Source organism: Leopardus geoffroyi, chromosome C2, assembly GCF_018350155.1.
Source record: "Leopardus geoffroyi isolate Oge1 chromosome C2, O.geoffroyi_Oge1_pat1.0, whole genome shotgun sequence".
Taxonomy (NCBI): Eukaryota; Metazoa; Chordata; class Mammalia; order Carnivora; family Felidae; genus Leopardus; species Leopardus geoffroyi.
Genome location: NC_059333.1, coordinates 154,382,028 through 154,409,758, shown reverse-complemented (window position 1 = coordinate 154,409,758; position 27,731 = coordinate 154,382,028). Strand labels below are relative to the sequence as shown.

The following is a 27,731-nucleotide window of genomic DNA, read 5'->3' as shown; positions in this document are numbered from 1 at the left end:
TGGCAGTCTTGTTTATGAAGAATCTCGCTGTCTGACCGAGGACAGCAGTGCTCTACTTTACGAAACATTTTGTGAAGCATGGCAGATGTCCGTAGAGGGGCTGATGCAAACCTGTGTCTTTCCCTTTGGCTGTCTTCTCTCGGAGCTCAGGGTTCCCAGTCCTGTCCGATTCACCCCTCTGCTGGTGGTCCTGGAGCTCCCCAGGACGGGCTCTGGGCTAAGTATGGATGGTGGCCAGAAACTCTTTCTGCCCCCAGGGACTATCCAGTCATTGTCCAGTGTGGTGGATTTCAGTTTTAGCAGATTTCCAACATCCTCCTTGGAACGTCGCTAAAACGGATTACAATCCATAAAACGTAACAAGGAAGAGTAGTTCTGATTGGTGCCAGGAAGTAAGACCTAGAACTACCCTCTTTGGAGCAAACTTGGAAGGAAACAGGGGTGGTGAGTGAGGGTTCAGATGCTGCGGAATTTGGGGGGAAAAAACATCGAAGACCCTCGGGCATGGTGGCCCGAATTATGCCATTGACAGGAAATCATCAGGTTAGCCTGACCCCCTGCATCCCTTCCTGTAGATACCTGCCCCTTCTCTCCAAGTACACCTCCAGGGAGGGCGGCTGCTGTACCACAGGAAAGCTGTCCATTCATCCCTCTTTCTCTCCAGAGTTCGAAGGTTTCCGTCTTTTTCGTCTTACTTTCCAGCCTCTCTCTACCCACGTAGGAGCCTTGGATTCACAACTCTGCTCTGCGGAGACACTCATCTACTTCCTTCCGATGGTTGTGTCTGGGGTCTATGAGGACTTCTGTTCCATCAGTTTGCAGCACGCCTGCTGCTCTGGAACATCGCAGGCTCTCCCACGGAAACCTTGACCTTCGCCGAGGGCGTGGTCATCCCGTCTAGGGTGACCAACCGTCCACACTTGCCAGGGACTTTTGTGGGGTCCAGCTAAGGGATCTCGGACCTTTAACTCCTCTTCTGTGGTGTGGACCAGGGAAGTGGGATGGAACTCTCTCTCCACCTTGTCCTGCCCTCATAATCACTCTCTCACCCCCCCCATCCAGGATACCAAGCACCAGCTCCCCGTCCTGATGGTTACAAGGAGCTAATCCTGTCTACAGCATCTGCCTTCCGTCCCGCAGAACCTCCCCCTTGGCGGAGAAACACAAAACCTGGCTGTCCTTTGACCACCAACAAAGAAAGGAAACCCTAAGAAGGAAAACAGCCCAACTAATCAGCCTGCCTGCCATATAGGCAAATCATGGGGCACCGTGCCCGATCCGTGGCAAGCGGTAACGACGATTATTTTTCCTGTGTGCCAGATGCAGTCAACGCAAACTGACACACAAGGGCCTCACAGTCGGGCAAGAGTTGCTGAGTGACTCCTGGCATTAAAAACTGTATCTGGCCTGGCACGTGTCAGGCGGGTCCCATTTTTCTGGAGTCAGGAAGACACTGATAGAAGAAGGCGCATGGTCCGCAGGATACGGGAGGACAGCACTTGACGCGGTCTGAGAGGCTGTGTACAAGTCCGCCTGTGCATGTTCGTGTCTGACGGTTTCTCCTCAGGGATGTGCTCACGTGGTTTCCCACAGACTTCTCAATCCTCTGTGTGGTTAAAATGAACGCCTTCCGCATGTCTGGGAATGAAGTAAGAGGTTATTTCTCTAGATCTCCCTTTTATTGCTCTCAGTACGTGCTGCAGGGTCTGCGGACGTCTCATCGTCTATAGCTGACGGGGACAAGGTTTTAAAAGTGGCTTGTTCTCTCGCCCTTTTCTAATGAGGTCAATAAACAGATACACTCACGAAACGCTCTCTCTGCACGCTTTTGTTAGCTGTGCATCTAGAGATGGCCCCGGAGACCCTCCCTTTAATTAGATTCAGCGGGGAGTCTAGACCCTTGCACGGTCTGTAGAGTTTCTTGGTGTCCCTCTTCAGGCATGCGCTTAGGAAACTGCAGTTAGCACACGACTCCAAAACAAAGCATATTAAAAATTCAGATTTCTTTTTCAGCGCGCGGACAACATCGTCCCTGAAGCTCCTCGCGCTGCTCTGCTTTTCGGATGGTTAATTTCCCAAGTTGAGGGAATTCTGTCCCGTTCGCCACAACTCTGTGGACAAGAGTGACAGCTGACAGTAGCCTAGAGGTGAAACCATAGACCGTGGGTGGTTCATCCATAGGATCCACGACAGCCCTTTCAACTTATGGATCCGAGCATACGCCCAAACAGAAACATCAATTGGGAGGACGAAATGTATGTACAGCCCTGTGTTTTGATACTCGTGTGATTAAAAATAAGGACGCACTATTCACCGTGATGGCATTCCGACATCTGAGTCACGGGAATATGATGATTTTTGCCTACCCAAATATTCTGTTTTCTGAATACGGGTACATTGCCGGTGTGTGACCAACTAGCATAACTACAGCGGAAGAAAATAACATAAATTTGAAGATAGAAGTGGTTTTCTGTTATGGCGGAGAAGGTCTACTGACTCTAGTGCCCAGCGGACCTAGAAGGTGACTCACCATGGCAGGGACTCAGGGCACATCAGATCCAATGGGACCCCGGAGACCCAGCTTTACTGCCTCACTTCATGGGGAGGTGCTAAAGCCCTCGCCGCCAAATGTCTGGCTCTAAACCCTCCTGTTCTGCAGAGCAGTAGCTGGGTTTTCTGACTCACGTTTGAACTGCTTTCACGTGGATCCAAGTCTTAACGAGAACGACTCACGTAAGCCCACCAGCTCCTTGCCTGACACACGGTTAGACGCTTTGAAGAACTGAGGATAAATGTTAAATGCGGATGCTACCCACACGTAAAAGAGTGGAAAGTCTGGAAGTTCCTGGCATGAGCCAGGCTTGGCTCCCTAGACGGACCTATCTGGCTGGGGTCGGGCTGGGATGGTTGGGCTGAGGGGCTCCTCCGTCCACACGGTCCGTCATCCCCCAGCAGGATGGCGGCGGTCCAGGCTTGTGTGCGTGGCTCCCAGAACACGGGGTGGAAACTGAAAATCCTCTTGGAGGCTAGGCACGGAACTCACGTGCTGCCGCATTCACCACATCGTGTTGGCCAGAGCAAGCCGCAAGGCCAGGCCAGATTCAGGGTGTAAGGAAACGGTAACTCTGTTGCTCGATGGTGGGAGCTACAAAGGAGTGTGGCCACTTACACAAGGAAGGCAGTTCCAACGGGAATAACCTAACGTGAGCCTGGGTTCTTCCGGCACCCGGACCGAAGCCCAGATACAAAGATGAGCCGATTAAACAGCTTATGATAATTGAGTCCCGGAGCTGGAATTCAGGCTGGGGCAAAGCAAGGCCAAAACGAGGCTCTTAGCCATAATTCTTTACCGCTCAAGTCAAAGAGCAGCTCGTCCGAGTTATTCGTATACCCAGACCAGACATACCACGTGTCTTCCCCGGAGCCTCGGTTTATCTGCCAGAGTCCTTATCTTACCCTGCTAGGAGGAAAGTCATGTTCCTACCTTGATCCCCGATTCTTGATTTAAGCTACTTGAGGGCAGGTGCTACCGCTCGTCAGTCACTGCATCTCCTGAAGCATCAAGCGTAGGAAGCCCACGGAAATGCACTGGCTACACTTTTAAGACTGTGTGTGTGTGTGTGTGTGTGTGTGTGTGTAGTTGACACACAATGTTACATTAATTTCAGGTGCACAGCATAGTGATTTGACAAGTTCATACAGTATGCTATGCTGGCCACAAGCCTAGTTACCATCTTTCGCATTATATCGCTATCATTATATGCCTATTATATCCTCATTGACTGTATTCCTTATATATTATATAAACCATTGACTATACCCTTATGCTGTGCCTTCCATTTCTGTGACTTATTCATTCCATCACTAGAATCCTGGACCTCCCACTCCCCTTCACCCATTTTTGCCAAATCCCCACCTTCCTCCCCTCTGGCAACCAGCAGGCTGCTTTCGGTATTTATAGGTCTGATTCTGCTTTTCGTTTCTTTATTCATTTCTTTTCAGATTCCTCTTATGAGTAAAACCATATGGTATTTGCCTTAGTCTGACTTCTCTCACGTAGCATAAAACCCTCTAGGTCTATCCATGTCGTCTCGAATAGCACAATCCCATTGTCTCGAATAGCACAATCCCATCGTTCTTACGACTGCATAATATTCCTCTGCGTGTGTGCACTTGGGTATATGTATATATACCACATCCTCCTTATCCATTCCTCTAGCTTGGCTATTGTAAATAATGCTGCAATAAACATAGGGGTACATGTATCTTTTTGAATTCTTTTTTTTTTTTCATTTTCTTTGGGTAAATACCCAGTCGTGGAATTATTGGGTCATATGGTATTTCTATTGTTAATTTTTTGAGGAACCCCCATACTATTTTCCACAGTGGCTCTACCAATTTACATTCCCACCGGCAGTACATGTGTGCCTTCCTTGTTCGCCATATCTTCATCGCCTGGGTGGTTCAGTCGGTTGAGCTGCCGACTTCGGCTCAGGTCATGATCTCGCAGTCCGTGAGTTCGAGCCCCGCATCGGGCCCTGTGCTGACAGCTCAGAGCCTGGAGCCTGCTTTGGATTCTGTGTCTTCCTCTCTGTCTGCCCCTCCCCTGCTTGCGCTCTGCCTCTCTCTCTCTCTCTCTCTCTCCCCCTCTCTCTCAAAAATAAATAAACATTAAAAATTTTTTTTTAGTGTCTATCCAGGTCCTCTGCCCATTTTCTGGTGTTAAGTTGTATGAGTTCTTTATACATATTGGATATTAACTCCTTATTGGATATATCATTTGCAAATATCTTCTGCTCTTCCTTAGGTTGTCTTTGTGTTTTGTGATGGTTTCCTTTGCTGGGGAAAAGCTTTTTATTTTGATGTAGTCCCAATAGTTTATTTTTGCTTTCGGTTTCCTTGCCTTAGGAGACATATCTAGAATAATGTTGCTACTTTAAGACATTCACATTTAAATTTGTAACTGAATTTGTTCTGTAGTTTATCTTCTATTTAGCTATCGTTGGCAGGCTTTTTAAACAATGTACATCTACTTTATAAAAATACTTTGGAAATTCCTTTTTTTTGTTTCATGAAATAATTTAAGTATCATTGGAATGATTTCTTCCTTAAAAGTATAGTGGGGCGCCTGGGCGGCTCAGTCGGTTGAGTGTCTGACTTCGGCTCAGGTCATGATCTCACAGCTCATGAGTTGGAGCCCCACGTCGGGCTCTGTGCTGACAGCTCGGAGTCCGGAGCCTGCTTCGGATTCTGTGTCTCCCTCTCTCTCTGCTCCTCCCCTGCTCACATGCTGTCTCTCTCTCTCAAAAATAAATAAAGATTTAAAAAAATTTTTTTAATAAAAAATTTTAAAAAGTATAGTAAAATTCTCTGAAACCACCCAAAAGGGAGGCAGCCTTTTGCCCCTTTTTAAAATTTTTTCTATCATAATAAACTTGTTCAGGGGTGCCTGAGTGGCTCAGTCGGTTAACTGTCTGACTCTTGATTTCAGCTCAGGTCATGATCTCGAGGTCGTGAGATCAAGCCCCGCACTGGACTCCATGCTTACCATGAAGCCTGCTTGAGATTTTCTCTCTCCCTCTCCGTCTGCCCCCCCAAAATAAATAAATAAACGTTTAAAAGAATAATAACAAACCTTCTCAAAATTTCTATTTCTATGAGGGTTGATGGTAGTAATTTATATTTTCCTAGACAATCATCTTCTTTCAAAGCTCTCAAGTTTATTGACTAGATATGAGTGTAATTGTCTCCAATCATTCTTTTAATTTATTTCCCATGTATCTGTGTTGACTTCCCCATTATTACTGCTAATTTTGGATATTTGTGCATTGTCTCTCATTTCTTTAATTGTAATTAGCTAATGATTGTCAATTTTGGTATTTTTCCAGAGGAATCAAATCTTGCACTTAAATATTAGCTTTGCCATGTTTCTCTTTAATGTGATATTTTTATGCAGTATTATAAAATATAACACTCATACCTAAAGGTTCAAGGTAATGAAATAATGTATAACTTCATGAATTATTATTCAGTTAAAATTTATATAACCATCACTTAAGAAATCGAACATTTCCAGAAACCCAGAGCCCCCAGACATGACCCTTGCAATTTCAACATTATCCTTCTCCCTTAGAGCTAAACACTGACTTTTGCGGTCATCATTCTTTGCTTTGCTGAATAACTTTAGCAACTATGTTGGCAACCTAAAAACCATAACTTAGCTTTGCCCCTTTTGGACAGAATGACACAGCGTGTATGCTTAGATTATTTCATGTAGCTATGTGCAATTGAAGACTGTTAATTTTATTGCTAAATAACATTCCATTGTACGAATGTACTTTTTTTTTTTTGCTTATTTATTTATCTTTTAATGAGATGGGTAATCTTCTTAACTTTGTACAATGACAAACAATCTTGTGAAATGTGGCCTTCTACCTCAACCCTAATGCATATCTCCACAAAGATGTCCTTAACCCTTGGGTCCATGGATAGAATTCAGAGAATCCATGAACTTCAATGGGGAAAAATTGCATCTTTATTTTCACTAACTTCAATCTGAAATGTGGCATTTTCTTCCATTACAGATGTAGACAAAAGAAAAACAAGGCCTATACCTGTGACTTGGTCACAGATAACTTTGTCGTAATACAAATAACAGATATTTTATGCCATGTTATAGTTGCAGGCATCTAGACATATGTATTCATTTGTGTTCATCACTATTTTGAAATCATGGTAGTTATTAAACCTACTAGCTGTTGTTATTTAATATATTAACAAGGATGGACAATTTTTACTATAGCACAAATCTGTTGTTTTAATATATGACAGTGGTTTTCTGACACAATTGTTTTCCTTTGTAAATTCTATGTGTACTATGTATTTAAAATTTTTTTGAGTTACTGTGAAAAAGGATCCCTAGGCTTTATCAGACTGCCAAAGGGTACCTGTCACAAAAATAGTTTGGTATTCCAGGGAATGTAACTGGGAGGAGAATGGAGTTTATGTATCAGTCAGGGATGAACTAGGCTAGGCTCTAGTAACAAACGAACCCCAAATCTCCGTGGTTTAAATTTTTTTTTTCAACATTTATTTATTTTTTTTGGGACAGAGAGAGTGACAGAGCATGAACGGGGGGGGGGGGGGGGCAGAGAGAGAGGGAGACACAGAATCGGAAACAGGCTCCAGGCTCCGAGCCATCAGCCCAGAGCCTGACGCGGGGCTCGAACTCACAGACCGCGAGATCCTGACCTGGCTGAAGTCGGGCGCTTAACCGACTGCGCCACCCAGGCACCCCAAATCTCCATGGTTTAAACAGCAAAGGTTTATTTCTCACCCACTCTGCATCTCCCTGTGTCTATCTTAGGGAGCTGAGGATCTCACTCAGCAACGTAGAAGGCTAGAGTTTCCGTCACGTAAGAAATGACTGCTGTAGCAAGGAAAACGGAATATGGCAAATTATTGCATCCGACCTTAAGGCGTTCACACAAAAAGGAGTGACACATTTTGCACCTGCTCACGTGTCATTGGCAAAAGCAAATTACATGATGAGACCTAACTTAAAGAGAGGTGGAAACAAAGAATTCCATCAAGTGTCCAAAAGAAGGAAAAACTAAAACTGTTGGTAAATAGCTTTATTGGCTATCGGACTAGACATAGCTTCAATTTTATGTAATGCCCAGCGTGTTTCAAAAAAAAGTTTGTCAGTGGACGTTCCCGTCGGCACTGGAGAGAAATCTGTCTTGCTCTATATGTCCTCAACGACACTGGTATTGTTGTCCTTTTTTTCATTTCGGTTATTCAATTTGTTTTAAATTTCCTTTTCATGGATCTTTTTACATACGAGTATTAGCCCTTCGGATATCCTGTTTTTTTTAAAGTGCCTGTTCAAATCATTTGCCCAATTTTTTTAAAAAAAGATTTTAATGTGTATTTATTTTTGAGGTGGGGGGGCAGAAAGAGAGAGAGAGGGAGACGCAGAATCAGAAGCAGGCTCCAGGCTCTGAGCTGTCAGCACAGAGCCCAAGGCGGGGCTCAAACTCACGAACCCTGAGATCATGACCTGAGCCAAAGTCGGACGTTTAACCGACTAAGCCACCCAGGTGCCCCTTGCCCATTTTTAATTAGATTGTCTTTTTCTTATTTATATTTCCTACATTTATCTAACCTACATTTTATCCTTTTCTGTTGTCTTGTCCTCTGTTCTTTGTCTCTGTGCTTACAGAGACAATTGCTTCGTTAATTTTTTTTTTTAATTTGGGGAGATAGATTTGATGACAGTTTTCATGTCTACTAATGTAACATAAATCTTTTTTATTTGTAATTTTCTCCCATTCCTTCAATCATCTGTTGTGGTAGTTTTTGTTTCACGGGTAGCATTTTGTGAAAGATCTGTTTGGGGCCCTTTTAATTAATTGCTCACAAGTGAATGAGATCAATTCTTCCTGGACTGGCTAAAAGCAGCCAGCTGATTGAAAAGGCCATCATGTTCCTGACTTTGAGGAGTTCTCATGAGACAGCGTTTTGTGGATGGGAACGTAAATCTGTGGCCTTAACTTCTTCCCAGACCACCAAGATGGGCATCTGTGACTCCCACTGTGAGCCTCTCTTTTTAAAATTGCGTCATGAACACACAGTTTCCTGCATAAATGCTCAAGTATTTCAGATTTGGTACCAATGGAAATCTAGGGATGATCCTGCGGCCAGATCAGGCACCCAGCACCTGCTGTGACAAACGAGGGATTGTTAGTTTTGTACTAACGTCCTGGCACACACATAGGGAAGTACCCTGATTTGGCTTTTCGTGAGCACTCTCTCTGAAGTGTCCCACACCTCTGACGTACTAGAGTTGTTTAGCCTATTTACGGCGCAAGTTTTCAGGTGTATCTTAGTTCCATCGAAGACTGAGGCTATCTTTCTGTTTCTTATTGTCCTAGTTTTTACGAATACAAAAATAGACAGACAGTACCAACTTTACATCATCTTTTTGAAACCAGAAGTTCATCAAAGGTTAAAAAATGAGATGGGGCGCCAAGGTGGCTCAAGTCGGTTAAGCATCTGACTCGTGGTTTCGGCTCCGGTCATGATCTCACAGTTTGTAAGTTCGAGCCCCGTATCCAGTGCTGTGCTGACAGTGTGGAACCTGCTTGGGATTCTCTCTCTTTCTCTCTCTCCCCTTCTCTCTCTCTCTCTCCTTCTCTCTCTCTTCCCCTCCCCCACTCTCTCTCTCTCAAAATAAATAAAAATTAAAAAAAAAAGACTTCGTGTCAGTAATTGTGTCAATTGATAATAGCAATTTGTGGATCCGGACTGTTAGAGACAGGAGTCTCCAGATTTAAGAATCGGTAGAAACTGAGGGACAATTTAATGTGGTACGGAAGAATTGAGAGGAAAAACATTCTCATGCTCACAGACTGTAAGAAGAACCTAGATAATTTTCCTCGTATGATATTTAGAGCAACTCAGAGCATATTTCCACATATACTCTACACTCCTCTGAAACGTGTGTATTTACTGGGAAGAAGATGTCAATGCTAGCTAGGACCTGAGATATTCCAATAAAGACAACAATGTGAGTTACAACCATGATGCTGAAAGAGATGTTATTTCTGTGATAGGAAACCCTCCTGTGGACTTCCTTCATTAGAATTCCTGAAAGATCCGTGACACTCTGTCCATCGTTGAAATAATCCGACCCCTGACAGTCTGACTACTTAAGTCACTCTCACCTCGATACTTACGTTATGCTTACACTTACCTGTGCTTTCATTCCATTTAAAACATAAAGTTTCGGGGTGCCTTGCTGGCTTCGCCAGAAGAGCATGTGACTCTTGATCTCAGGGTCGTGGGGTCAAGCCTCACGTTGGGTGTAGAGATTACTTAAATAAATAAAACTTAAAAGCATAAAGTTTTATCCCATTTCATAAAGATAGATGGATGAACGCACAGATACGCCCATGGGGAATAGATCAAAGATGTCTATAAACGAAAGGTGTGGACGATGGTTATTTTAGAAATTCATAGGATTACTTCTGACTCTGAGAACGACGGGGTAAACGCACTAGATGTAGACTGCTTTGTGAAACAACTGAAAATTAAAAATAAATACACAGATAAGTAAGACAACAGTTTCGAAGACACATTGCAGGTGACAGAAACAGTTCCTTCAAAGAGGGAAAACAAATCAGCTGAGCCCCACAACGGCCCTAGTCTACAACCTGGAGAAAGTTTCCAGGGGCGCCTGGGGGGCTCAGTCAGTTCAGCAACCAACCCTTGGTTTCGGCTCCAGTCGTGATCTCACGGCTTCATGGGTTTGAGCCCCACATCGGGCTCTGCGCTGGCAGTGCGGAACCTGCTTGGGATTCTGTCTCTCCCTCTCTCTCTCTGCCCTTCCCCTGCTTGCGTTTTTTTCTGTTTCTCTCAAAATAAATAAAAAGAGAGAAAGAGAGAATGTTTCCAGTATGTGGTACAGGAGGGAATCCAAGCAGAGCCCAGCAGGCTCCCTAAATTGAGGGGATGGACCGGATATTCTTGCGAGATCGAGGCAACTAGAATTTGCAGAACAGAGTCACGGACGGAGAGCTGCACAGAGAGAACACGCATATCTTACAAAGATCCCGCCATCTATCTGTTCAGCAGAGATCATCCCATGGCATGTGAGGAAACTACCAGAAGCCAGGGAAGAGCCATCAGAGAGGATTGGAGGGGAACCAGGCTCTCCCACCCAAAGCTGAGACGATCTCCCACCGGCCAGACTAGAAAAGCTCCTATTTCACAGAGCAATAAGCAGAATTCACAGAAGGTTCTCATCTTGGTGGCAGGGAACAATTAGCCCCAGACCACACGCTGCTCCCGTCCTAGTCCCACCTAACAAATCATAGAAATAAGACATAAAGGGACCAAACTATAAGTCAGGTAACTGTCCCAGGACAGAGCTTAGGAATATTTACAGAAATGCAAAAACGTCCAGTACCCAACAAGGTAAAATTCAGAATGGCTCACATCAATTCTAAGATTACCAGGCATTGCAAAAACAAACAAACAAACAAACAAACAGGAAAATATGACTCCAATGAGGAGGAAAATTAATCAATCACAACTGATATAGAACTGATAAAGATATTAGAAATAGCAGACAAGGAGATCAAAGTTATTAAAACTGAATTCCAGGTGTGCAAAAAGGTAAAAAGATCCCGTTCGAATCTCTAGAGATGAAAAGTCTGATGACCTAGATGAAAAAAATTAAAAAACCCTGAATGAGTTTAATGGAAGATTAGATATTGCCAGAAAAAAAAAAAAAAGGAAAAAAGATCAGTGAAGTCTAAGACATGGCAACAGAAACTATCCAAAGGGAAATACAGACAGAAACCATCAAAAAATGAAAACACCTTCAGTGAGTTCTGTGGCCCCCAAACATTACAATATATATTGAGTGAAAGGACAGAGGAAACAAGAAAATGATATGAACTGATTTTTCCAAATGTGATGAAAGTTGTAAAGACCCAAGAAACTCGATAAACTCCAAGCACAAGAAACATGAAGAAACCCTAATCAAATTGCTGAGAACCAGTGATACAGCGAAAAACCTTAAAAGAAGCCAGAACAACAACCATCAAAAAAAAAAAGAAGCCAGAAGAACAACAACAACAACAAAACACACACACACACACACACACACACACACACACACACATTATACAGAGGAACAAAGAGAAAAACGACAAACATTTCTCACTGGAACCGGTCTGAAGAATAATAGCGCCCCAAAGATTTCCGTACCCTTAAGTCCTAAACCTATGAGTATATCCCTTTACCTCGACAAAAGAGTCTGTGCCGATGTGATTAAGGTTAGGACCTGGAGATCGAGAGAGAACCCTGGTTTATCCGGGCGGGCCCAATCGAATCACGTGTTACAACCAGAGAAATCTTCCTGGCTCTAATTCGGAATGGGACCCGAGCTACCTGTGAAGGTGGAGGAAGTTGCTCACAAACCAAGGAGGGCAGCGACTTCTGGAAGCTCAGAGAACAGCTCTGAGTTCAGAGCCAGCAAGAAAACAGTAAGCCTGATGCCACCCACTGCCGAAAAGAAGTTCATTCTACAAACGAGCCAAAAGGGCAGGAAACTCTGTCCTGGGGCCTCCACAAAGTAACACCATCCGCCAACACCTTGATTTCAGCTCCGTGACACCCACCCAGGACTGATGACTGACCAAACTGGAAAAGAAGGGGTTTGTGTTGCCTGAAGTCCGGACTTTATGGTATGGTATGTTACAACAATGGTATGCAACCAATATGGAAAGAATGCAAGGGAGAAGAGAGGGGAGCATTATATTTAAAGCAGTTAAAGGGAGGGGCGCCTGGGTGGCTCAGGGGTTAAGCGTCCGACTTCAGTTCAGGTCACGATCTCACGGTCCGTGGGTTCGAGCCCCACGTCGGGCTCTGGGCTGACAGCGCGGAGCCTGGAGCCCACTTCAGATTCCGTGTCTCCCTCTCTCTCTGCCCCTCCCCTGCTCGCAACTCTGTCTCTCTCTCAAAATAAAATAAAGACAAAAAGTATAGTCTACTTTAAAAAAAACATAAAATAAAAAAATAAAGTAATTAAAGGGGAGAAAACACTATCAACACAGAATAATTCAATGCCCAACAAAATGTTTCAAAAATGGAGATAAGGTAAGGTCTACTTCAGATATACAAAAGCTAAAGGATTTCATCACAAGCAGGTCTGTGTTGCAAGGGTTAAAGTAAGTTCTTCTGATTGAAAACGAGAGCCAGCCCAAAGGAAGTAAGAGCACCAGAGATGGTCACTACCTGAGTAATTATATGAGAAAGTTTTTCCATTATTTAAATCTCTATAAAGTTAAATTGATTGCAGAAACAAAAATAACAACATATTATTTATATGTTGCTTAATATTGTATATATAACATGCTCAAGTAAGATGTATGGCACTGATAACAGAAAAGCCAGGAGAGAGAAATGGAAGTAAATTCCTGTGAGCTTTTTATACAATATGTGAAGTGATAGAATGTCACTTGAAAGTAGACTGGGAAATCCACATATAAGTGAAAGCATATGGTATTTGTCTTTCTCTGATTGACTTATTTTGCTTAGCATAATACACTCTAGCTCTATCCACATCATTGCAAATGGCGAGATTTCATTCTTTTTACAGCTGACTAATTCCATTGTGTGTGTGTGTGTGTGTGTGTCTTATCTTCTTTAGCCATTCATCAGTCGATGGGCATTTGGGCTCTTTCCATAATTTGGCTATTGTTGATAGTCCTGCTATCAACATTGGGGTGCCTGTACCCCTTCGAATTAGTACTTTCGTACCCATTGGGTAAATACCTAGTAGTGAAATTGCTGAATTATAGGACAGTTCTATTTTTAACTTTTTTGAGGACCCTCCATAAGATTTTCCCAGAGTGGCTGCACCAGTTTGCATTCCCACCAACAGTGTAAGAGGGTTCCCCTTTGGAGATTGGCATCTCGCCAATACCTATTGTTTCTTTAGTGTTGTTAATGTTGGCCATTCTGACTGGCGTGAGGTGGTATCTCCTTGTGGTTTTGATGTGTATTTCCCTGATGATGAGTGATGTGGAGCCTCTTTCCATGTGCCTGTTGGCCATCTATATGTGTTCTTTGGAAAAATGTCTATTTATGTCTTCTGCCCATTTTTTTAACTAGATTATTTGATTTTGGGGGGTCCAGTTGTATGAGTTCTTCATAGATATTGGATACTAACCCTTTATCAGATATGTCATTTGCAAATATCTTCTCCCATGATGCAGGTTGCCTTTTGGTTTTATTGATTGTTTCCTTTGCTGCGCAGAAGCATTTTATTGTGATGTATGTAAGTGTGGAATCACGAAATTCTACACCTGAAACTAATATTACACTGTATGTTAACTAATTGGAATTTAAATAAAAACTTGAAAAAAAAGATAGACTGTGATATTAAGGAGGTATATTAGAACCCTAAAGCAATCAACAAAATAGAGCAAAAAGTTATAAGTAACCAATCAACTCAGATAAAAGGGAATCATAAAATGTATTCGACTGATCCAAAAGAAGGCAAAAAAAAAAAAAAAAAAAGAAAAGAGAAAGGAAAAAAGGGGGTAACAAAGAGCAGATGAGACCAAAAAAAGCAAGATGATAGTTTTGCACCTAATCATATCAATAATCACATTATATGCAAATGAGCTCAATACCCCATTAAAAGCCAGAGATTGTCAGATTGGATTAAAAATCAAGATCTAGTTAACGATACTATATTGTATATTTAAAAGCTGTGAAGAGAGTAGATCTTAAAAATTCTCACCACAAGAAAAAAACCGTAACTCTGTATGGTGATGGATGTCGACTAGAATTATTGTGGTGATGATTTTGTTTTCTATGTAACAAACATCATATTGTACACCTGAAGTTAATATAATGTTGTAATATAATATAATATAATATAATATAATATAATATAATAAAATGTTATATGTCATGTTATTTAAAAAATAATTTTAAAAAATCAAGAGGCCGGGCACCTGGGTGGCTCAGTTTAAGTGTCTGACTTCAGCTCAGGTCGTGATCTGATGAATTGTGGGTCAAGACCCACATCTGGCCCCAAGCTGACAGTGCAGAGCCCGCTTGGGATTCTCTCTCCCTCTCTCTCTGCCCCTCCCCGCCCGCACACGCGCGCTCTCTCTCTGTCAAAATAAATACATAAAATCAAGATGCAGTGATATGCTGTTTACAAGCAACACTAAATATAAAGACACAAATGGGTGAAAGTTGCAATGAAAAGTATGTCATTTTAACACTAATCGAAAGAAAGGATGACTATATTAATATCAAAGCTGACGCAGAGAGAAGCATGTTACCTGAGATAAACAATGTAAAACCAAAAGCTGGCTCTTGGAGATCAGCAAAGTTGATGAGTATCTAAACAGACTGATCAGAAGTAAAAATGAGAAGACGCATGTTACCAATTTCAGGAATGAGAGAAGTGTTGTCGCTACAGACACTAAAGATATTGAGAGGATAACGATGGAATATTTTAAAGATATTAAAAGGATAATGATGGAATATTTTCTGCAATTTTACGCCAATAAATTCAATAATTTAGATGAAATTAACAAATTCCTTAAGGATGCATAGTACCAAAACTCACCCAAGATGCAACAGATACACTTTGGCAGCCAGCACGAGAGCAATGGGCATCTCTGGGGACAAGTGGCAGAAATGCCACAAGACCGGTGGCAAGAGAAAGCCCCACCACAGGAAGCAGAGGTATGCGCTGGGACCCCCCAGCATACACACAGTCCGCGCTTTGTGGGGGGGGGGGGGGCAGAAAGAAGTCCCGCGCCTGGAGGCTGGACGTGGGGACTTCTCCTGGGGCTCCCGCTGTTGTGCACAAAACAAAGATTGTTCCTTTTATTTACAGTGCATCCAGCGGCCAACTGGTGAGCACGGAGCCCCTGGTGAAGATCTTGCAAGGTGCTGGAGGACAGCACATGCTACCCACAGCGGTGTGGGTCCCTCCAGCACTGCCCCTGGGCCACAAGAAGGGGGCCAAGCTGCCTCCCAAGGAGGAAGAGATTCCAAGCAAAAAACGATAAAAGCAAGTTCAGAAGACATTTGACGAAAGGAAAAAGAATGCCAAAATCAGCATCTTCTGGAGAGGCAGTTCCAGCAGGGCAAGCTTCTTGCGTGCATCCGGCCAAGACCAATGTGGCCACAGCTACAAGCTGGAGGGCAAGGAGCTAGAGTTCTGTGTGAGGAAAATCAGAGCCGGAAAAGACAAGTGAATCGCCCTCCCTCCTGTCTTTGGTCCTGTAATAAAGGTGTTTATTGCTCAACAACAAGAAAAGATGTAAAAGATCATGTGAATAGTCTCATAACGAAGAAACTGAATTTGTAGTTAAAAATCTTCCCACAAAGCAAACTCCTAGGTCCATGGCTTCATTTATATTTCTACAAAATATTTCATGAAGGAATAGTTAGTACCAGTTCTACTCAAACTCTTCCAGGAAATTGAACAGGAGAGTATCTACCCAAACACCAATCACCTGTTACTAATTGTTATATATTGACATAGTGAAATATTACACGACGATAGTGAAATATTACACAACAATGAAAACAGAGGGTCTACAATGGTATGCATCACACTAATAATTCTTACCAAAAAACGTTGGGAAACAGACTCCAGGTACGTTTGCATAACGTACGTGTGGTTCAGTTCAGCGCGTAGAAACACAGCCAACGCTAATCTGTACTGTTAGAAACCAGGAGAGTGTTACACTTGGGAGGTAGAGGGTTATCTCCTGGAAGGAAACACATGCTGGCAATATTCTATATCTCCATCTGGGTGCCAGATGCGTGCCTGTGTTCATTTTGTGAAAATCTGATGATGCAGACACTTACAATAAATACATACGTTTCTATATATGTACGTATGTTCAATAAAACATTTTTTAAATGGTAGACTCGCAAAGCCTTTTTCAGTTTCAGATGTTCTCTGTTGCATTATGCCTGTTTTCATTTTTCTAAGCATAAGGCAACAGATTTTCTAGCTTTCATGCTGTACAGATAAGTGGGTCTTTCTTGGAAAAGCAACTTTTCCCTCATTATCTCTGTAACTAGATGATCTCTCATTCCATGAGCAACCCACAGAAGGTTCTGTAACTTTAATATTTTTGTTGTTCTCTAGTTTTATGGGTAGTTTTCCTTCCTTACTTTGGCTCTGCAAGAGTTTGCTGCCACACAGCTGTGCTAAATCAAAGAGAACGTGACTTATCTGCTCTGTAAACACAGACAAAGCCAACACAGCTGATGTCCAAGTGTCACAGAGGGTGTTGTGAGCAAGAGATTTAAATCTAAAAATCTGAAATCATAAAGCCGTACATGAAATTCTTTGGCTGATTGAAGACACGAAAAGAAACGATTTTGTCTTCAAACAAACGTTCAACTGTGGCCATACATGTTTCGGCTAACTTATTTTGGATTTAGGTGGTGGTTTTGCTGAAGAGGTGTTGGGGTCCTTTGCTGACTCTCAGCTACTCCCAGGGTTTACCCCAGTTATCCCAACTTGGGATCCCAAGGAGAACGACTGTGGTCACAGCCACCTCACCTCCACAGTCCCAAATCACACCTGGCTACTGTTCAACACAAATTAGACTGAAATGACACAGAGGATAAAGCAAGATCAATGTATATAAGTATGTGGCCAAAAGCCTAAAAGCAGTGATGGATAAGCCCTCCTATTTGTGCCTGAACATTAGAGGCTATAAGTAAATAGGCAGAATAGAAATACAACGTTGACTTCATTCTAGAAGGTTTGCTCTTCCATTTGGACATGACCACATGTTCTTAATATTGTGTCATTGAATGTTTAATTATATATTGGACAAAATATTATGTCTGAGTGCATAGCTTATATGTCCTAGTTTTAGCCCCTTTATCATGATTCATAGAAACTACATGTTAGATCTTCAGATTTCCCTAGATTTTGCTATACTTTGCACATGGTGGTAAGATCTGCATGATGGCACCACCATATAATTTCTGGATTTGATAATTAATTGGGATTTTCCTTGTTCTTCAGTTCGTAATGCATTTTTTATAAATGTCCTAAAACAGTTGGAAAAAGAGATTATAGATTTTTTTTTAAGTGGGCAGCAGAATTTTGTGTTTCTATTATGTGTGCGTTTACCTCTTTAAAACAATTATATAAGCCTCATTGGGGTTTGTTTGTTTTGTTTTGTTTTTTTTTTGGTTTGGTTTTTTTGTTTTGTTTTGTCTTGTGTTTCTGTCATAGAGATTTGTGCTAATGTCAAAATGGCAGTAATGGTTTTGTTAATTTATCATTTTCATGCTGATGACTTTCGTTTGATATGTTGATATATTGTAATTTTACATGGTACTCTTCATCCCATTTTAGTATCATTATGGATTTGAATCTTTGAAAACTATATATGAAGTTACAGTTTTGAAAATAGCGTTCTAATTTGACTAAGATTTAAAAGGGGAAACCTAGTTTTCATATACTTTTATGGAAAATAGTTAAAGGTAATTTTACTTCATTTTTTGTCCTCCTTACTTTATAGATTAATGTATCTAAAATAAATCTCTACACATTTAAATTTAAATACATAATATAAATATAAATAATAGTATATTATTATATTATTAATATAAATTATATAAATAAATATAAATAATATCTAAAATAAATAATATTTTATTTAGCCAGTCAAAGTAAACTTTACCTGATGACAGAGACTCAAAATATATAAAGTAAAAATTAACAGCTCCGCTAGGAGAGACTAAAAACTTCACCATCGTCATGGGAGATTTTAACATCAGTTTCTCAATAAACAACAGAGGAAGCAAACCAAAAAACAAACAGAACTTTAAGTAGACAATTCGAACAGCAATATTGACAAGATTAATCAGTAGACATAGAAAATTAGATGCCACACATTTTTTTCACACACACAATTTTCAACGATAGACTACTTTATACCCCGAGACAAATCTCAGTGAAAATGTGTAGCATTGGAAACAATGTGTTCTCCAATCACCAAACAATTAAACTAGAAAACAATTTTTAAAAGGGTAATGAAAAAAATATATATACGTATATACACACACACATCTATCTGAAATTAAGAAATGTTTCTAAATAAATAATGACTTGCAGAAATTAATATAAAAATTAGAAAAATTTTTAGATGCAAAATATAATTCAAATACTACATATCAAAATGTGGAATAGACATAGAGCTAACTTTAAAAAAAGAAAATACAAGGGGCGCCTGGGTGGCTCAGTCGGTTGGGCTTCCGACTTCAGCTCAGGTCACGATCTCACGGTCCATGAGTTCGAGCCCCGCATCGGGCTCTGGGCTGGGCTGATGGCTCAGAGCCTGGAGCCTGCTTCCGATTCTGTGTCTCCCTCTCTCTCTGCCCCTCCCCCGTTCATGCTCTGTCTCTCTCTGTCCCAAAAAAATTTTTTTAAAAAGTCAAAAAAAATTTAAAAAAAAAGAAAATACGAAAATTAGAAATTACTAGTGAAATTAACAATGTGTTTTTTAAAAAAGAAAATATAGACCATTTCAACAGATGCAGGAAAAGCATTTCTGAAATTAAACATATATTCATGATATTTACTTTTTTTTTTTTTATAAAGAAGAATAAAAGAAAGAAACCACATGCTATCGGCTGGATGGTGTGCCCCCAAATTCACACTGAAGTCCTAATCCCGGTACTGCAGAATGTGAATATTTGAAGAAAGGGCCTTTAAAGGGGTGATCGAATCCAAGTGAGGCTGTTAGGGTAAGCTACATCCGATCTGATCGGTGTCTTTGTAACGGAGGAAATTTGGAGCACAGGGAAGGGCCGTGTGAGCCCAGGGAGAAGGCAACCCTCCGTAAACCGAGGCGAGAGCCCTCGGCAGAAAGCAACCTTGCCGGCACCTTGATCTCAGACTTCCCACCCGGGACAAAATAAATTTCTGTTGTTCAAGCCGCCCAATGGATGGTAGGTATTTTGCTATGGCAGCCCGAGCAAACTACGACACCGTATGTTAAAAAACGAAATAGAACAAATATATTCTTTTATGTTGAAACGTGCAAAGCATTCCGTCTCAGATTAGGAACAAGGCAATGATAACCGCCATCAACTCCTTCACTCTGTATTTATCCAAAGTCCTAGTCAATGTCATAAGAAAGAAACAAAGTGGGTAATGATCAGAAAGGAGGACACACTGCTGATGCTTTTGCAGATGATCGGAGCGGCACATTTGAAAAACCCAAACACGTTATTAAAAGAGATGAGAGATTTTAGCAAGACTGGTTAGCAAGAAAACAGTGTCACATTTTATATGCAGTGAACAATTGCATGTAATTTTATGTAATTGAAACGTAATTTTAAAACATTTGCAAAAGCATCAAAAGTATAATATACTTAGAAAAATACCATTAAAATGTTAATTTTCAGAGAAAACTGTATAAAACTTTAATGAAAGTCATTAAAGAAGAACTGAATAAACAGTGATGCGTATTTTGTTTCTGGATAAGAAAAACCAATGCCATAAAGATGTCAATACCCCAAACTGTCTAATGGAGTCGATACAATTCTAACCAAAATCCCAAAGCCCTGCCCCTACCCCCAGGTACTATAAAATTTACAAGGAAAACCAAAGAGCCAGAACAGCTAAGACATTTTGCAGAAGGACAAAGAGGAAGACTTGCCCTATTAAAAATCAAGATGGATTTTAAAGCTACAATAATTAAGACAATATGCTAAAAACACCAAGATGGACAAATAGCACAGAATAGCAAATAAACAACAGGAGAGAATTTTGAGACATACAGAGACTCTCACATATGTGGAAGCTTCCCATGTTGCACAATAAGCATTTCTGACCAATGGGAAAATGATTGATGTCTTAATGGCCCTGGGAAAATTAGGTATCTATTTAAAGATTAGAAAATGGACGGGGCGCCTGGGTGGCTCAGTCAGTTGGGCGTCCGACTTCGGCTCAGGTCATGATCTCGAAGCTCGTGAGCTGGAGCCCCGCGTCAGGCTCTGTGCTGGCAGCTCGGAGCCTGGAGCCTGCTTCGGATTCTGTGCCTCCCTCTCTCTCTGCCCCAACCCACTTGCATTCTGTCTCTGTCTCTCTCAAAAATTAATAAACATTAACGAAAATTTTTTAAAAAGATTAGAAAATGGATCCTTTCTGAAAGAAAGAAAAAAGGAAAGAAAAGAAAAGAAAGAAGGGAAGGAAAGAAAGAAAGAAAGAAAGAAGAAAGGGAGGGAGAAAGGAAATGTGTGCTAATCATGTAACTTACTTAAAAACACCTCTAAGTGGCTTAAATATGTTAAAACAAAAGTAAAATTTTTTAAACTTACATAGGTCTCTGGGTAGAATATGGTTTAAGATATAAAAAAGGAGCAAACCACAATGAAAAGACATATAAAATCAACTGCATTAAAAATAAGGTGTTCTATCTAAGTGTTGGTTTCCAAACTGGCCCTCGTACACATGCAGCAGGGAGAGACTGAAGAGACAGTCACCTGCAGGTTGGGAGGTGGCAGGTTTAACAAGAAGGGAACTTCAAGGCCAGGAGGGCTCTGCACCCACTGCTACCATCCTAAAGGTTTGCATACAGGCCTTGGTGGGACCCGGTCATATATTCCGTCCAGATGGTCCCCAAAACACCTTACTCCCTTAAGGCTATGACCTTGGAACAGCTCCTGGTGTGGAAAAGGCGGATGCAGCATTCATTCCAAGGACAGTGGATGAGGTGAGCAGCCTCTGAATGTCAGGGTCCAGCTCCTGGGTCAGCTGGGGTCACATGTTCTTGACCTCCAACAATAGTAAAAAAGGCAGAATGTGTTTGCAAAAGCAGAAACTGATAGAGGAATAGTATCATAATTCGAAAAAAAAAGTAAGAAAAAAACTAGACAACTCGGAAGGAAAAATGTGTGAGAGATAAAAACAGATGAGGAAATCCAAGTGGCGAACAAACATACGGTAAAAAAAAAAAAAGTTTTAACTTCATTTGTTCTTGAAGAAATAAATACAAAGCAAAAGCACAATAAGATACAATTTCACTCCATGTCACTGGAAAAAAAATTTAAAGTGCTCTTATAAAACACTCTTGACATTTTTGATATACAACCACAAACACAACTGCATGGCCAGCTACATACACTATTAAAACTCTTGGGGCGCCCGGGTGGCTCAGTCGGTTGGGCGTCCGACTTCGGCTCAGGTCATGATCTCACAGCTCGTGAGTTTGAGCCCCGCATCGGGCTCTGTGCTGACAGGTCAGACCCTGCGGCCGGCTTAGGATTTTGTGTCTCCTTCTCTCTCTCTGACCCTCCCCCACTCATGCTCTGTCCCTCTCTCCCTCTCTCTCTCAAAAATAAACATTAAAAAAAAATTTTTTTTAAACTTAAAAACATTCATTGAGTGAGACGTACAAGAATGTTCAAAGCAGGAAAAAAACTGGAAATCATCCAAGTATCTATCAAGCGCAAAATGGATTAGCAAATTGGGGCATGTATGAAAATGAACAGACTACAGCCACACGCATCAATACAGATGGCACCTAAGAACTTACAGGAAAAATGCACATCCTAGAAGAATGTATTTGGTTTCGTTCCATGTATATAAAGTACAACAGCAGGCAAAAACTGAGCAATACTTAGCTTAAGGAGACAAAAACGTGTCGAAACCATAAAGAAACCAAGGAGATGATTAACACAACATTTAAGAAATTGTTAACTTAAGGGGGGGGAGCGGAATAAAATTAAAGAGACATACATGAAGTTTCTAAAGTACAGTAACATTCTATTTCTTAATCTGGGTCATGAGTACATAGCTGTTCATCTTAGTATCTAAAATATGTATCATTATAAAAATTATGAAAAAAGTTAAAGACCAACGGCCAATATCTACCAGGTACAGAGAATTTAGGAATTTGAAACCACTCAACCCTTTAAGGAAAACACAATGCAAACAAAATTTTTTCCGGAGTATCCAAAAAGAAAGAAACATTTCCAAAATACTTTTTAAACAACCCTATTTGAATACGAACCTATAAAAGGTAAACTAAAACACAGCAATATGGAAACCCGACCAAATTCGTGACTATTGGTACAAAATATCCATTAGAATATCAGCAAACAAAAACCAGCAGCACTTGAACCCAACAGCACTTTCCTCCCATTAACGGAAAGATGGCTGAACATTACGTAGTCTATTAATGTAAGTCATTGGCTCAATAAGTCAAATGAGAAAAAAAAATACGGCTGTATTCATAAGTGACAAAGTCATTCAATAAAATAGAAAAAGAAACAAGAATGAAAATTTTCAGGTAAGGTAATCAAAATGAATCTTCAGCCACCCCACCCTTCCCCACCCCCCACCACCACCAAGAAAACCAACTAGCAAGTATCGAGACAAAATACCATTATAAAAACCCCAGGACCTAGGGGTAGGGCTGGAGCACCCCCTTGGATGACATTGATTTAAAGTGCTCACCTGCCATAGAGAAAGAGAAACAAAGCAAAGTAGGGCAATGTGTATCCACTGACAAGTTATAGCTATTTTTTATTTTATTTTATTTTATTTTATTTTATTTTATTTTATTTATTTCATTTTTAAACATTTATGTATTTATTTTGAGAGAAAGAGAGAGCAGGGGAGGGGCAGAAAGAGAGGGAAAGAGAGAGAGGTGAGTACTGTCAGCACATAGTCCCACATGGGGCTCAGACTCTAGAACCGTGAGATCACGAACTCCGCTGAAATCAAGAGTCCGACGCTTAACCTACTGAGCCCCCCAAGCGCCCCTACCTATCATTATTTTAATACATTTGGTTTTTTAACTTCTAAACTAGAGCTCTAAAGATTTCTTATAAAGGTATTAAAATATAATTTGTATGTGACTTTCATGTCCTAGAATTTTCACATAGATGTTTTTCCTTTGATCCTCCTTGTGGTTTCTAGGTACAGCAACTATTTTTTTTTTATTTTTTTTAATGTTTATTTATTTTTTAGAAAGACAGATACAGAATACAGATACAGAATGTGGTGCAGAGAGAGAGGGAGAAAGAATCTGTAGGCTCCAGGCTCTGAGCTGTCAGCACAGAGCCTGATGCGGGGCTTGAACCCGCCAACAATGAGATCATGACCTGAGCCGAAGTCGGACGCTCAACCGACTGAGCCACCCAGGCGCCCGACAGCAACTATTTCTTTGACACTATCCTATTATGGGCAACAACACTAAGCCACGTATATAATTGAAAACTTTCTATATGTTGTACATATTATTCTATTCGAATTTTTTAATTTACTTCGGTCTGTATTTCCCTTCTTTTTTCCCCCCTTTTATTGTTGCTATCTGTTTGTTTTGTAATTTCCTAGACTGCCAACATTTTATTTTTAAGTCTTTCCAGAAAAACCTATTTTGGCTTTCTTGATCCATTTGGTGTCTTTTACTTCCTCGATTTGGTGCTTTTTAATTGTTCATTTCTTCTATTTTTTTTAGTTTGCTTTTTTTCTTTACCAAGTCCTTTCAGCAACCTTGCATTTTTATTACTTTCTAGAGAATGCATAAAGTATCATAAACATGACCTTGGCAGGTGTCCTCACGTGTACTTGATGGGCTCCTTTGCCTGAAAAAACCTGCCTTCCCTCAGCTTCACAGCAATATCCACTCCTCCTCCTCCTTCTCTGACTCCTGGCTCTTCTTGCTTTGTATTTCCATCCATCACCTGCCGCTCTCTCCTCCTCTGTGTGTGTTTTCATAGATACTAGATCTTGTATATTTGTCCTCCAAGCCTTATAATATTTAAATGTAAATAATATTAATAATATCTCTTATGATCCATCTTTTTGTGGGTTTGCTCTATTCTCAGATATTTTCCAAACTTGAATAATAATGATTTCTCTCTCTCCCTCTCTCTCTCTCTCTGTCTGTCTCTTTTAGAAAGAAAGAGCGTGCCAGCAGGGGAAGGGAGAGGGGTAAAGAGAGAAAGAGAGAGAGAGAGAATCCTAAGCAGGCTCCATCCCAGCTTGGAGCCCAGCGCAGGGCTCTATCTCACGCCCCTTAACTGAAATCAAGAGTCGGTCGCTTAACGGACTAAGCCAGCCAGGTGCCCCTGAATTTGCTTTTTAACTTTTGTGATTACATAGCACCCTAATTAGATTTGTTTCATGGAGGTCCTACCTTCTCAATTTGCTCTGAACATTCCATCTGGAATGTTCTTAAGGACTTATTAAAATAGCAACCTCCCCGGGCGCCTGGGTGGCACAGTCGGTTAAGCGTCCGACTTCAACCAGGTCAATATCTCGCGGTCCGTGAGTTCGAGCCCCGCGTCGGGCTCTGGGCTGATGGCTCAGAGCCTGGAGCCTGTTTCCGATTCTGTGTCTCCCTCTCTCTCTGCCCCTCCCCCGTTCATGCTCTGTCTCTCTCTGTCCCAAAAATAAATAAATGTTGAAAAAAAAAATTTAAAATAGCAACCTCCCAAGTTTGACATAAGAAGGAATTTTGAAAGCCAGCTTTGAAAAGAGATGTTGAATACCAAATAGGGAGATGGAAGCGTGGCTTCAGGGACAACCAAAGAGAAAGAGAGTGTCCCGGGCCCTCTCTGCGATGTTGTCTAGTTTTCTCCAAGCCATGTCTGCAGCCTGGCTTTCTGGCTGTTCCGTGTAACCACAAGCCTTAAGCATTACAAAATACAGGTAAGATGAAAGGCTGTAACAAATACAATGAAACAATAACCAGAGTGGGGAGATTAAGAAGTAAAACTGGAAACAAAACGGGAAATTAAAATGATTAGAAGAGAATTTTAAAAACAACAAATATATAAATCCAATAGCAAAAAAATGATGTACAAATAAAACCTTAGGAAGAAAAGATAAAAAGCTGATCAGGCATAAAAGCATATAATACGAATGCGAAACCAGTAGAGCATAAAAACTGGTGCCAGAATATTAGTTAAGAAAGAGAAAACGAAAAGTTAAGGATTAAGAATCAGAGGGCAATTAACATTTGTTTTAAATGAAAATGAAAATCCAAGTGTGTCAAGGGTCCCCAAAACCTTGCTCATGGTTCACGATTCACTAGAATGACTCATGGCACTCAAAAGCTGTGGGCCTCGTGGTTAGGGTTTATTATGGTGAAAGCAAAGAATAAAATCAGCAAAGAGAAATGTACAGGGAGTAGCGACCGGGAAAACCCAGAAGCAATCTTCCAGCTGTCTTCTCCCAGCGGAGTTAGTAGATGGGCTTAATTCTCCCAGCAACGTCTGAGGACACGTGCAGAGGTTTGCCAACCGGAGAAGCTTGCGGGAGCCTTGGTGTCTACGATTTTCACTGGGGCTCCGCCTGCGGCCCCCGCGTGACTGACCTTATCTACCCCGTGAGTCCTGAGGCCGGGGCACCCAACAACACTCTCATCAGGCAGAATATCCCAAGGACCCAGCGCTCATTCTCCCAGGAACCAGCCCCTGGGTCTTTCTGGGGAATATACAAGGCTGGAGCAAGCCAGGCCTGCCGAGTTAACCCTTTCCAGCACAGTAGGGTAGAAAAAAAGAAGAAAAGAGAACGGGAAAGAAGCAAAAAGATGGGAAAACCCAAGAGCTAGAAGAATCAAGCGATAAATCTAAAAAACAAAAAACTCAACATACATCTCAGAAACTAAATCTATCAAATCATGCCAAGATTGTGAATCGAAATAACAATACAGAGAAACAAAAGAAGGGAAGGAAGTGAGGGAAATCAGTTGGAGACAAGCAAAGGGAGATTCGGGGGCACCCCCTTCCTTCCTCCCGCCTCTCTCCAACGGCACATGCCCAGGAATGTCCTAAGTTCTTCTAGCATCCATCAAGGCGCGCCGCCCTGGTCGGAGACACCCCCCTCTCCAGCAGCTCAGCCAGCAACCACCTGTCCTATGCCCACCTTCCACCAGGACTGTTTCCACTCTGTTGTGCTTGTAAAGGATGCAGCGCAGTGGTGTAAGCATGTGTCTTGCAAGCTGTGGCTTTGCTGCTTCACTAATCATGTTAGTTACATCGTGGCTGTTTTCTCATGATGCATCACCTGCCCTGAGTCTACCCTTCTTCACCCCCATGTATCTACTTGCAGAAATGCAGAGATTGCCCATTAAGGACAGCAAAAAGCCTAATGAACGTCATGTCATTGTAAACAGCGGAGGTCTAAAAGCTTCCATGCTAGCCTTCGAGAGCAGGACAACAAAGAGAAAGAGAGAGTGCCATAGGCTTTTGAGAGCCTGTTCCACTCCACTGCAAAGTGAAAAATGCATTTGCTGAAAGCAAACTGTCACCACGTATGAAAAGCTATCAGGGCTCCGAGTCCAATTAGAGAAGAAGAAAAAAATCAATAGCGATTCACTTCCTTGTTAGAAGAATTGATTTTCCGGATAAAGTTCACAATTTTCTTGGAGTTTGTCTTAATCATTTTCTGGCAAAATGGACTGGTTCCAACTCTCCCCAAATTGTATAGTTACATGGAGATCAGTGGTGTAGCAAAGCAGGGAGTTGCAAATCAATCTCACCAAAGAGGACAACACATCCCTCGGACAGAAGGTGGACAAAACACCAGCCAGGCGTCCGGTTCCTGCCAAATACTCAGTTGTTCGTTTTATCTTTTTTAAAAATCGAGGCAAAGACCACCAGCTTCCAGGTGCCACATCAAAGTGCGTATCTGGTTTCCGTTTTCTCGTGGTGACAAACACAGCTCTGCCCTTGAAGCCTGCTGCATTCCAGCTGTGTCTCTCGCTGGTCGCATGACCTTGAGAAAATCATTTCACCTCCCTGAACTGCTTCATCTTTCAAAAAGAGGTTGGATTTGACGGTGTGCGCGCCAGATATGCGTGCGACTGTAAAACAGCGACACGTTTTCCCCGCTGTCCGAAAGTAGGGCACTCTTACGAAATCTTAAATCATAAACTGAAAGAGCGTAAAGCAGAGTGTCCCTTACTTTCTGAAGGTTCACTTCAGTTTCACAAAGGACCTACATAAAATCTGTCACGAAAAGGAAGGTCCTCTTTGGATTTCTTTTGGGTAGCAGAAACGGCTACCGATGTAATTTAACAATTACATATAATTAAGCAATTATATGTCACACACACCGACCCTTCCCAGCCACTCCATGAAAAAGCCAACATTATAATGCTTTTTTATGCACGCGGGCGCAGGGGCTG

General features: G+C 41.5%; 1 pseudogene; it reads left to right on the top strand.

Annotated features, from left to right (window-relative positions):
* Positions 1-15,205: 15,205 nt before the first annotated feature.
* LOC123576205 lies at positions 15,206-15,800 on the top strand (annotated as a pseudogene).
* The last annotated feature ends 11,931 nt before the right edge of the window (positions 15,801-27,731 follow it).